This window comes from Oryctolagus cuniculus, chromosome 14, assembly GCF_964237555.1.
Source record: "Oryctolagus cuniculus chromosome 14, mOryCun1.1, whole genome shotgun sequence".
Lineage (NCBI taxonomy): Eukaryota > Metazoa > Chordata > Mammalia > Lagomorpha > Leporidae > Oryctolagus > Oryctolagus cuniculus.
Window position 1 is genome coordinate 88,482,202 of NC_091445.1, and position 12,095 is coordinate 88,494,296.

The 12,095-nt window shown below is 37.2% G+C and overlaps 1 long non-coding RNA gene across 2 annotated transcripts in view; it reads left to right on the plus strand.

The window, feature by feature from the left end:
• Positions 1-12,095, plus strand: part of LOC103349641 (uncharacterized) — a 45,502-nt gene that overhangs the window by 11,935 nt on the left and 21,472 nt on the right. For both annotated transcript variants that reach the window (XR_011382159.1, XR_007922442.2), the window contains exon 3: positions 5,123-5,214. This is a non-coding gene — a long non-coding RNA (uncharacterized lncRNA). The remainder of the gene's footprint in view (positions 1-5,122; positions 5,215-12,095) is intronic.

Below are 12,095 nucleotides of genomic sequence, written 5' to 3' on the forward strand. Positions count from 1 at the left end.
CTTAATTCATCTTGAAGTTAGTTTTACACTTGGTGTGAAACAAACATCGAACTAAATCGTCTTGCGGTTGGATAACCAGTTGTCCAAGATCCACTTAGAAGATAAGACGTCTCTTCCCACTGTTCGAAGTAACACCTTTGTTTTCTTCCCTCTGTTTATTCCAGTAACTTACTTGAATGCAAAGACCATAGTTTTTATTTGCAGTAGCTTTAGATAATATTTCCATTTTTATTTTTAAATTGTGACATATAAAATTGTACATATTTATGAATTACCATATAATATTTTACTGTAGTTATACTTCCTGTCACTTTCAAATCAGAAAAACTTACCTTCTCACTTAACATTATTTGTCATTTCCGTATGGTGAAACCATTCAAAATCCTTTCTTCTACATATTTTTTTCCTAAAACCGGTACACCATCATCATCTATAGTCATCCAGCTGTGCAACAGAACACCATAACTTCTTTGTCCTAACTATAACTTGGCCTAATCAACCTTTCATAACTCTCTCCACCCCCACTCTCCCCTGCCTCGGTAACCACTGTTCTGCTCTCAAATTCTAGGAGGTCAACTTTTATAGAGTCTATAGATAAGTAAATTCATGTGGTAGATAATCTTTCTGTGTCTATTGCACTTAAAATAAACAACTTTCAGTTCCTTCTACATTGTCACAATTTCATGATTTTCATGGTTGAATAATATTCCATTGTGTATATGAGCATCTACCATATTTTCTTTATCTATTCATTGATTGATGGACACCTAGGTTGTTTACGTTTCTTTAGCTATTATGTCTAGTACTGCAATAATTAAGGGTGTGCAGATTCCTCTTTGAAGGACTGATTTCACTTTCTTTGCATATGTACCCAGTAGTGGAGTTACTGGATCACTTTGTAGTCCTCATTGTGGTTTTCATTTGCATTTCCCTGATGATTAGTGATAGTGAGCTGTTTTTTAAACTTTATCTGTTGTCTGTATTTTTTCCTTTGAAAAATTTCATATCTATTGCTAATTTTTAATTAGATTTTCTTTTATTTTGTGTGCTAGTGAGTTTTTTCAGTTCCTTGTATATTCTTGTCAGATGTATAGTTTGAAAATATTTTCATTCATTCTGTAGGTTATTTCTTCATTCTTGTTTCTTTGCTATGCAGAAGATTTTTAGTTTCTTGTAAACCCATTTTCCTTTTTATGTTTTATTTCCTGTGCTTTTATGTTATTACCCAATGTCTTAAAGGGGTTCCTTGATGTTTCCTTCTAATAATTTCAAACAGCCAGGTCTTTGAAATCCATTTCAAATCAATTTGTATATCTGATGAGAAATAGGAATATAGTTGCCTTCTTCAGCACTTGAAATCCAATTTGCCCAGGACAATTTATGGAAAATATTGCTTTCTCTATGGCAGGCACTTGGCACTTTTCTTTTTTTATTATTTATTTGACAGATAGAGTTAGTGAGATAGAGAGACAGAGAGAAAGGTCTTCCTTCCGTTGGTTCACCCCCCAAATGGCTGCCATGGCCAGCACTGTGCCAATCTGAAGCCAGGAGCCAGGTGCTTCCTCGTGGTCTCCCATGCAGGTGCAGGGGCCCAAGCACTTGGGCCATTCTCCACTGCCCTTCCAGGCCACAGCAGAGAGCTGGACTGGAAGAGGAGCAACCGGGACTAGAACCCGGTGCCCATAAGGAGTGCCAGTGCCGCAGGCGGAGGATTAACCTAGTAAGCCATGGCACCAGCCCCATGCACTTTTCTTGAAGATTAGTTGTTGTAGATGCATGGGTTTACTTCTAAGTCCTCTATTCTGTTCCACTGGTCTATGTGTCTGCTTTTATGCCAATGCATTTTGTTTTAATTACTATAGCTTTGTAGTATATTTTGAAATCAGGTAGTGTAATGCCTCTTGCTTTGTTCTTTTTGTTCAAGTCTACCTTGACCATTTACGTTTTTTATGATATCATAAAAACTTTGACTTTTCTTCTAATTATATGAAGAATATTATTGGTATTATGATAAGGTTGCATATCTGTGTATCTGTTTGTGTATTATGGAAATCTGTGTATCTCTTTGTGTATTATGGAAAATTCTAAATATATTGATTTTTCCAACTCATGAACATGGGATACTACATATGTCCTCTTCAATTTCTTTCATAAATGTTTCAGTTTTCATTATAGAGGTATTTCCCCTCTTTGGATAATTTTATTCTATTTTTTGGTAACTATTGCAAATGAAATTATTTTCTTGATTTATTCATCAGATAGTTTTTATGGGTGTATAACAATGTTACTGATTTTTGTACATTGATTTTGTATAATGTAACTGTCAATTTTTTTGTTAGTTACAATTTTTTTCTTTTAGATGGAGTACTTGTGCTTTTCTGTATCTAAGATCATGTCACCTGCAAATAGTGGTAAATTGACTTCCTCCTTTCCAGTTTGGATACTCTATTTCTTTCTCTTGCCTAATTGCTTTGCTGAGGACTTTGAGTACTGTGTTGTTGTTGAATTAATCAAGATGTACATCCTTGTCTTAGTCCAGGTAGTACAGAGAAAGAACAGCTTTTTCCCATTCTGTATGATGGGCTATTGACTTCTTGTTATATACGTCCATCATTCTATTGAGGTGAAGTATTTCTATACCTAACTAGTTCAGAGCTTTGAATACTAAAGGAATGTTGATTTTTAAATGCCTTTTCTGTATATTTAGAGATGATCATACAGTTTGTCCCTCATTCTGTTGACATGATATATCATGTTATAGAATTGCATTTTTGAATAATTTTCACATTCCTGAGATGAATCCCATTTTTTCATGATGAAAATATTTTAAATGTTCTGTTGGATTCAATTTATTAGTCCTTTTGGAAGATATTTACAACTATGTTCATCAAGGATGTTAGTCTCTGGCTCATTTTTGGTGTGTCCTTATTCATTTTGGTATCTGGGTTAATGGTGGCCTCTTAAAATGATTTTGGAAGAATTCTATCCTCATCTATGTTTTGTAATAACTTAATAAGAATCAGTATTAGTTATTGTTTAAGTGTTTGGTAGTGTTTTCATTTCCAATAGGACAAATCCTTCCTTCAATGTCTCAATAACCAGGGAGCAATATGTAGGTAAATATATAGTGGGTTGTTTAGTTCATGAGCAGCAGGATATGGAGTTTATTGGAGAAGTCACACAGATATAGAAGTAAAATACAGAAAGAAGGCAAAGTTGAGGAGCCTGAAAGATGAAAGCTATTCATTGAAAAATAAAATATAGGAGAAAATCCAACCATATCTTTTCTTTCTTCTAGCTCCATAGTGCATGATATGCATTAACCATTGGGAAGGACCATTAGAAAGGGGCTGAGATATCTGGCATAGTAGCTTTGAAGTGAATTGAATCTAGATTCAGAGGTGAATGTAGTTGGCTAAACCTAGCCCTTTGAAAGTGGGGAGGGGGCATCTTTCTTTACAAAATGATCAACGCTACTGCATTTTCAACAATAGAAGTGGATATCTCTTTGTAAGTTAAGTATCCCGATGGACTCAATTCATTGTTAAATTTGTGTTATGCCCTTTATGAAAATAACTAAATGCACAAAGAGAAAATCATTTCATGGAAAAGCTTGAATTTTTCCCTTATGTGAAAAAAGTCCTTTCTGCCTCGGGAGTTTTTATTTACAGCAGCTCTCCCAAGGGTCTCTCCATCTGCTCATGCTTTCTCACGGCCTCAGTTAGCATGCTATGTTAAGAGTCCAGATTTACATAACTGGCTGTTCCCTATTGGAATAGATGTATTTTAACCCATTTTGGGAAGCATGAAGTAACACACACATACACACACACACACAGGATATTGTAGTTATTCAGAAAGCTTATTGTTTCTTTTTTTCTTTCAAAGCCTCTTTCTCTTTCAATTCCTGACAGTCCTTGAGTTTTATGATTTGTTTCTTGTTTAGTTAACTTGACTGTATTCTGTGTGAAACCATTATAGACTTACCCTTTATCTTATTGCCAAGAAGAATGTATAATTAGAACTCTTCATTTAATATATAGATTTTGTGTTATAGGAATGGTATGGAAAAATTTAATGAAGTTGTTTTAGTCAAGCAATTAGCAGATATTTCATATGTGAAGCTTAATTGGGATGTTGAGAGTGACTTGTAAAAATAAAATTATGTAGAAAAACTGAAATTCCCATTTCTGATTCTTTTTGCATCACCTATTAATATTAATATGGGATATTTTCTTTCCTCATACTAGGACGGTTCACACAGCCAATATCTGTCCTTATAGCTTTTTGAATATTTAAATTGATTTTCATGAACTGGAAATCTGAATTTTTAATGTGACAAAATATGTCAGGAGAAATATATGGGATGGAAGTTTAAAATGATGCATGCTTAGTTTTTAAGTGTGGCTTCTGTTATCATCTGCAACTACATCAAGAGATATATTTCAAGTCCTCTTGGCCTGCTCTCCTGAGGAGATTTTACACAAAAGCCTCTTAATGGGTTGTCAGCTCTTTTCTGCCTTAGGATGTAGGAGAGGGAAAGAGATGCATAAACTAACAAACTAAAATATACTAGTGTTGGAAATGCTAGACATGAGCTTTGACTACACCCATAGACTGGTGACTGAAGGAAGAGATTCCTCTCCCCTTCCTCTCACCATGATACTAAAGCTGATCTCCATTCAAGATAAAAGGAAAGTTCTAAAATCTAAGATTATATCAATATCAAAGGGAGGTAATAAAACCGTACAATTATAAGCTTATGTTTTCCTTTTCACTTTAGGTCACTTACAAAGTCAACTCAATGAATATGAGCACCAAGGCTCAGAAGGGTATGGGCAATGTTTATCTAGACGGGGGTTACTAATGAAGTGTTGCACTAATATGACTTTCTTAGCATTTTAGTCCACTAGGAATACTATAAACTGAAAGGAAACGTATGTTCTAAAAGTATCTCAGAATCAAAAGGTCAAAATAAAAAGGCATCTTTTGAATTTGGTTCAAAAATGTATGACAAGAATAAGATATGGTAAGAGAAACTACTGTGATATGAATGTATTTCTGAGATCTCTATGCAATGTTTTTTCTTTAAATATTTCCCATTTACTCTCCTATCTTTCAGTTTGATAGGTGATTGGAGCTCATGGAACAATGCTTGGAAGTCAGAAAAGCTTCCCTTTTGCTGAGGAGAGAGATTCTGCATCCTGCACAGAGGTACACCACTCCCTGGGCAGTACCAGGGCGGGGGGGACACTAGAGGGGAGCTTGAAATCCATTATGGCCACATCACAATGAGATCCTGGAGAGCCGCTTAGGCAAAGAATCAGCAGAGAGCTTCCCATGCTCTCCAGTAGAGAGTCTAGAAAAGTCGTAGCAAAGACGCAGTCCTGAACTGGCCAAGCAGCCACAAAGAGGGCTGTCTACAGCCCTGCAGCCATCAAACTGAGTGCCATGTGCCTTAACAAGTGGATTAGTGCACACTGGTGGAGACAGCAGGTGTTAAGACCCAGAAGAATATCGCTTACTGCACTACAACTTCATCCTCAATCACCCTTTTGAACTTTGTCTCAATGCTAAAGATGAGAGAGAAGAGGGCACAGCATACAGATGGTGATTAAGCTTTGTCATCAAACATAATGGAGGTTAACATGGAAATTTAGTTGAGCTGTAGCTAATGAACTTATAACGTGTCTCCTAGGAGTGTGGATTCAGACTGATGCTCACTCTTATGAAGATAAAGAGGAGGGGATGATGGGGCTGTCAGCATACCAGTGCTCTTCTTCTTCTTCTTTTTTAAAGGTTTATTTATTTATTTGAAAGGAAGAGTTACAGAGAGGCAGAGGCAGAGAGAGGGAGAGAGAGAGAGAGAGAGAGAGAGGTCTTCCATCCTCTGGTCCACTCCCCAGTTGACCGCAACAGCCATAGCTGCTCTGATCCCAAGCCAAGAGCCAGGAATTTCTTCTGGGTCTCCCACACAGGTGCAGGGGCCGAAGGACTTGGGCCATCTTCTACTGCTTTCCAGGCCATAGTAGAGAGCTAGATGGGAAGTGGAGCAGCCAGGACTTGAACCGGCACCCTTATGGGATGTGGGTGCTGCAGGCAGCAGCTTTATCCACTACACAATGGTGCTGGCCAACATATCAGTGTTTTTTATTCACTTGTTTGCCTTTGGTGGAAGCCAGAGAAGCAGTGCTCGTTTCTCTAACAAGAACATAATTCTCTGTGGTGGCTGTGTTGTTCTAAGGGGCAGTGTGCATCAGTGGAACAGCAATAATTTCTTAATGCTGCCTCCATGCTCTGCTTGGAAATTCTTTGCTGCTGGAAGTCTACCTTTAGTGAGACATAAATTTCATTGTTTGACTTGCTCACTTATTAAAGCTGTCTTGTATTTAATATGTATTTTTGCTATGAGACACAGGTTAGATCACACTTTAAAGGTCTACTTTTGTTTGCCTGCTTCTCTGGGTTCCTGTACCCACACAGGAAACCTGGAAGAAGCTCCTGGCTTCAACTTGGTGCAGCTCTGGCTGTTGTGGCCATCTGGGGGAGTGAACCAGAGGATCGAACACCTCTCTCTGCCTCTGCCTCTGCTTCTCTGTAACTTTAAAAATTAAAAAAAAATAATACAAATTTAGCATTAATTTATGGGGAAGAAGTGGTATGCAACCTTATAATTGTAAATTGTGGGTCTGTGGGCCAGCCCTGTGGCATAGCAAGTAAAGCCGCTGCCTGCAGTGCCGGCACCCCATATGGCCACCGGTTGAGTCCTGGCTGCTCCACTTCTGATCCAGCTCTCTGCTATGGCCTGAGAAAACAGTAGAAGATGGCCCAAGTCTTTGGGACCCTGCACCCATGTGGGAGACCTGGAAGAAGTTCCTGGCTTCAACTTGGTGCAGCTCTGGCTGTTGTGGCCATCTGGGGAGTGAACCAGAGGATCGAACACCTCTCTCTGCCTCTGCCTCTGCTTCTCTGTAACTCTGCCTTTCAAATAAAATAAATGAATCTTTAATAAATAATTGTAATTGTTTGTTGTGATTATGGATAGGCCCTTTAGCATTCACTTTGAAAAGTTATAAATGATTTTGGGAAAATTCAGTGGCATAAATTTTTAAGATTTATTTATTTACTTGAAAGAGTTACAAAGAGAGAGAAGGAGAGGAAGAGAGAGAGAGCACGAGACAGAGAGAGAGAGAGAGGTCTTCCATCCTCTGGTTCACTCCCCAATTGGCTGCAACGGCCAGAGCTGCGCTGATCTGAAGCCAGGAGCTTCTTCCGGGTCTCCCACGTGGGTGCAGGGACCCAAGGCCTTGGGCCATCTTCTGCTGCTTTCCCAGGCCATAATAGAGAGCTGGATTGGAAGTGGAGCAGCCAGGACTCGAACCAGTGGCCATATGAGATGCTGACACCACATTCGGTGGCTTTACTTGCTACACCACAGCACTGGCCCCAAGTGACATAATTATTGAGTCTTCCTCATCTCTCTTTAATAGTATTAACCATTGGTATGGTTACTTTGGGACATAAAGGGCAATGACTACAATAAAAAAAAAACCATAATTAAAGGAGATAAGGGTGAATAATGGCATTATAAAACCTCCATGTAAGCAGGAGGGAAGAAAACAAAAACACTTCATTACAGTCCTCTGGTGCTTACTGCAGTCTACTCCAGTCCACCTTGAAAACAGCATCTGAAATTAGAAAAGATGCTGCACACACCTTTCTGAAGATGAATGTAAGTAATATGACAAGGTCTAAAAAAACCAGAAAAGCCCTATAAACTCTCGAAAGACAAGACAAATTTAAATGAGCCCGAAAGTAGCACAACACAAATTGGGCAAAAGAGTGAGAGTAACAGTTGACTGTGAAATTTTATATAAAAAGGTTTATATGTGGAGGAAGGGGAATAAACAAGGCCATTGTCAGAAAATAGGGGATTATAAATGTTAAAACTTCATTAAAACTACAAAGCAGAATTCTAGATTATTGATGCTAGAAAACTATTATGTTGCACCCATCTGTCTTATAAGTTAAGAAAAACTAAGTTGGATTCCATGTGAAATTATTATAAGAAAAAAAAAGAAGCAAAGAGAACGAGGAGAATTCTAACATCCCTATAGATAATTAGAACTGGAAAGAAAACAAACACAATGTATAACCTAAAAACCTAATGTGTCAAAATGAGCTAAAAATGAAAGTGATTGGTGATATGAAACAGGAGCATAAATAAAAATAAGACAACTCAGATATGAGATGATAGAGGTCAGGAAACAATTACTAATCAGAAAAAGGTCATTTCAGAAATAGACTTTAATTTTAACAAATGTAAGAATAGATAACACTACAAATGGCACCTGTACGTAAACACAAGGGAACATCAAAAAGTTCCGGGAACAAATGGAATCAAAAGATAATTAACATTTCCAAAATATTTCTCCAAACGTCCCTTATAGAAAACATTGGCGAGCATGATGCCACTTCAGATGCTGACATTCTATGTCAGATTGGTGGTTCAAGTCCTGGCTGCTCTGCTTCTCATCCAGCTGCTTCCTAGTTCACCCAAAGAGGCAACAGAAGATAGCCAAGTACTTGGTCATGTACATAAGTGATCAGGATAAGTGACCCAGATTTGATTGCTGTGGCCACCTGGAGAATAAACCAGTGGATGCAAGAGCTCTCTCTGTCCTTCTGTAGCTCTGCATTTCAAATAAATTTTGAAAATATTTTTTGGGAAAGGAAAACAAAAATGTAAGGAGAAATAATTTTTAAAAAGTTAAATATAAAGAAGATAAGCAAAGAAGGTCTAGCAAGCATATAATAGGAATTGCAGAATTAATAAAAGCAAAACATTGGCAAAAAGAATAAGTACAAAAAGTGTAATGCAAGAAAATGGGTTTGAAACTAAAATAAATTATATCATGAACGTCTTAATTTCTTGTGAGTGAAATTTGGCATGGAATTATATTATTTAAAATATGCACAGAGAGGTAAGTCATATTATAGTAAAATTACTGGACTTCCCTCTAGACAAAGAAAAAGAAATATAAATTGAAAACAAATGAAAAAGCAGGAGAGAGCCACTAAGAAAAGAAATAATATCATCAAATGTTTCGATATTAGTGCCAGAAGATAATGGGGATACTCAATGACAGAAAAAGGGAGCCAAGGGCTTCATACCAGAAAAAAAATGACTTTCTGATTAAAAGGTGCATACAAATTGTAATAAACAAACAGTAACTCAGAAAATATTTTTCCCTGAGGAATGTATCTGAGAATCAGTTTCATACAATAATAAAAAATGGAAAAAATTTGACATAAATGATAGTGATGTGTACCTAAATAAAAGAAGACCTGAAAAACTGTGAAAAAGCGGAATTAAACAGGTGCATTAATTTTGGTGAAAAAATATTGATATTTGATATCCTTGCATGTTTTCTTCATAATATGCATTTCCATGCACTTTTAAAAACTGGTCACACGTATTTATACATGAAATTACAACCAGATGATAATATAGGAGAGAAAGGCCGGCGCCGCGGCTCACTAGGCTAATCCTCCGCCTAGCAGCGCCGGCACAGCGGGTTCTAGTCCCGGTCGGGGCGCCGGATTCTGTCCCGGTTGCCCCTCTTCCAGGCCAGCTCTCTGCTGTGGCCAGGGAGTGCAATGGAGGATGGCCCAAGTCCTTGGGCCCTGCACCCCATGGGAGACCAGGAAAAGCACCTGGCTCCTGGCTCCTGCCATCGGATCAGCACGGTGCACTGGCTGCAGCGCGCCGGCCGCGGTGGCCATTGGAGGGTGAACCAACGGCAAAGGAAGACCTTTCTCTCTGTCTCTCTCTCTCACTGTCCACTCTGCCTGTCTGTACTGATTATTTCATAGTTTTTATTTGGCAGAAAATTTGTATTATTTCAAAGCAAATGTTGAGTGAGATGCAGGCAAAAGAAAGGAAGAGACTATCACCTTAATATTGTGTATGGTGGAGCCCAAACAGAAAGCAACAAACAAGGGGAGAGTGATGAGGGTTATATAGCATATTATGTATATTACAGCTTATTACTGTATTATAACATATAACAAAGGAGGACACACTTGAAGCCGAACTATCAATTATCAAAAAAGTAAAGTGGGGCTTACTTTAAAATTTTCTGATTGGCAAATGAAGCAACAGGCCATATTAATTACACTCTAGAATACACCCAATACAAAGAGATTCAGAATGGTTGAAAATAAAACAATTCTCAAAATAACAGGCAAGTACAGATAAAAAAGCAGCAGCCAATATATATGATTACATAGAATTCAATCTTTCAGGAAGTAATAATAAAGAGTTAAATATATTTTATATTATTAAGATAATGCTAAAATTCATAATGAAAATGTTAATCATATTTTTTAAACTTTTATTTAATAAATATAAATTTCCAAAGTACAGTTAATGGATTACAATGGCTTTTTCCCCCCATAACTTCCCTCCCACCTGCAGCCCTCCCATCTCCTGCTCCCTCTCCCATTCCATTCGCATCAAGATTCATTTTCCATTCTCTTTATATACGGAAGATCGATTTAGTATATATTAAGTAAAGATTTCATCAGTTTGCACCCACACAGAACATAAAGTGTAAAATACTGTTTGAGTACTAGTTATAGCATTAATTCACATTGGACAACACATTAATGACAGAGATCCCACATGAGGAGTAAGTTCACAGTGACTCCTGTTGTTGACTTAACAATTTGACACTCTTGTTTATGGTGTCAGTAATCTCCCTAGGCTCTAGTCATGAGTTGCCAAGGCTATGGAAGCCTTTGAGTTCACTGACTTCGATCTTATTTTGACAAGGTGATAGTCAAAGAGGAAGTTCTCTCCTCCCTTCAGAGAAAGGTACCTCCTTCTTTGATGGCCCATTCTTTCCACTGGGATCTCACTCGCAGAGATCTTTCATTTAGGTGTTTTTTTTTTTTTTCCCCCCAAAGTGTCTTGGCTTTCCATGCCTAAAATACTCTCATGGGGTCTTCAGCCATATCCAAATGCCTTAAGGGCTGATTCTGAGGCCAGAGTGCTGTTTAGGACATCTGCCGTTCTGTGAGTCTGCTGTGTATCCCACTTCCCATGTTGGATCATTCTCTCCCTTTTTTATTCTATCAGTTAGTATTGGCAGACACTAGTCTTATTTGTGTGATCCCTTTGACTCTTAGACCTATCAGTGTGATCAGTTGTGAACTGAAATTGATCACTTGGATTAGTGAGATGGCATTGGTACATGCAATCTTGATGGGATTGTATTGGAATCCCCTGGCACATATCTAATTCCACCATTTGGGGCAAGTCTGATATTCATGTCCCAAATTGTACATCTCCTCCCTCTCTTAATCATATTTAAACACAGTAGCAGTTCTCATATTATGAGATTGAATGGGAAATAGATAGCAGTTCAATAATATTAGGAATTTTAATACACTTTTGAAATCCAAAACAGATGAATTAGACTAAAAATTATTGGTGATATGGAATACCATCAGCAAATGTTGCTTGTAAATGTCTAGTAGTAAATATTTACTTTTGTGGCCATATAGCCCCTACTGCAACTTTAAGGTTGTAACAAAAAATCCATCAGAAACAATATACAAATACATAGGCATGACTGTTTAACAATAAATTTTTATTTTCAGAAATAGTCTGGATCACAGACTGTGGTTTGCTAACTCTTCCTACAGAAAATCTAAATAAATTATGTATATATGTGCATGTCTGTGTAATCAGGCATAGAAGAATATATGCACATGCATCTTTTAATGGAATAAAATAGATTATATATAGCCAGCTAATCAAATCTGCATCTATATTATATGAAGAAAATAAATTACATATAGCTACCTAATCAAATGTCTATCTATCTATCTATCTATCTATCTCTAACATAGGAAGAACATTCACAAAGATTGACCCATAATTTAAACCATGAGAAAATCCATGAAACCTAAACGTTAGATGTAACACAGGATCATTTGCTTACTATAATGAAATAAAATTAGAAATTAATGACAAACAAAAAAACATAAAAATTAAAAACTCTAGAAATTTATGCATTAAATATTAC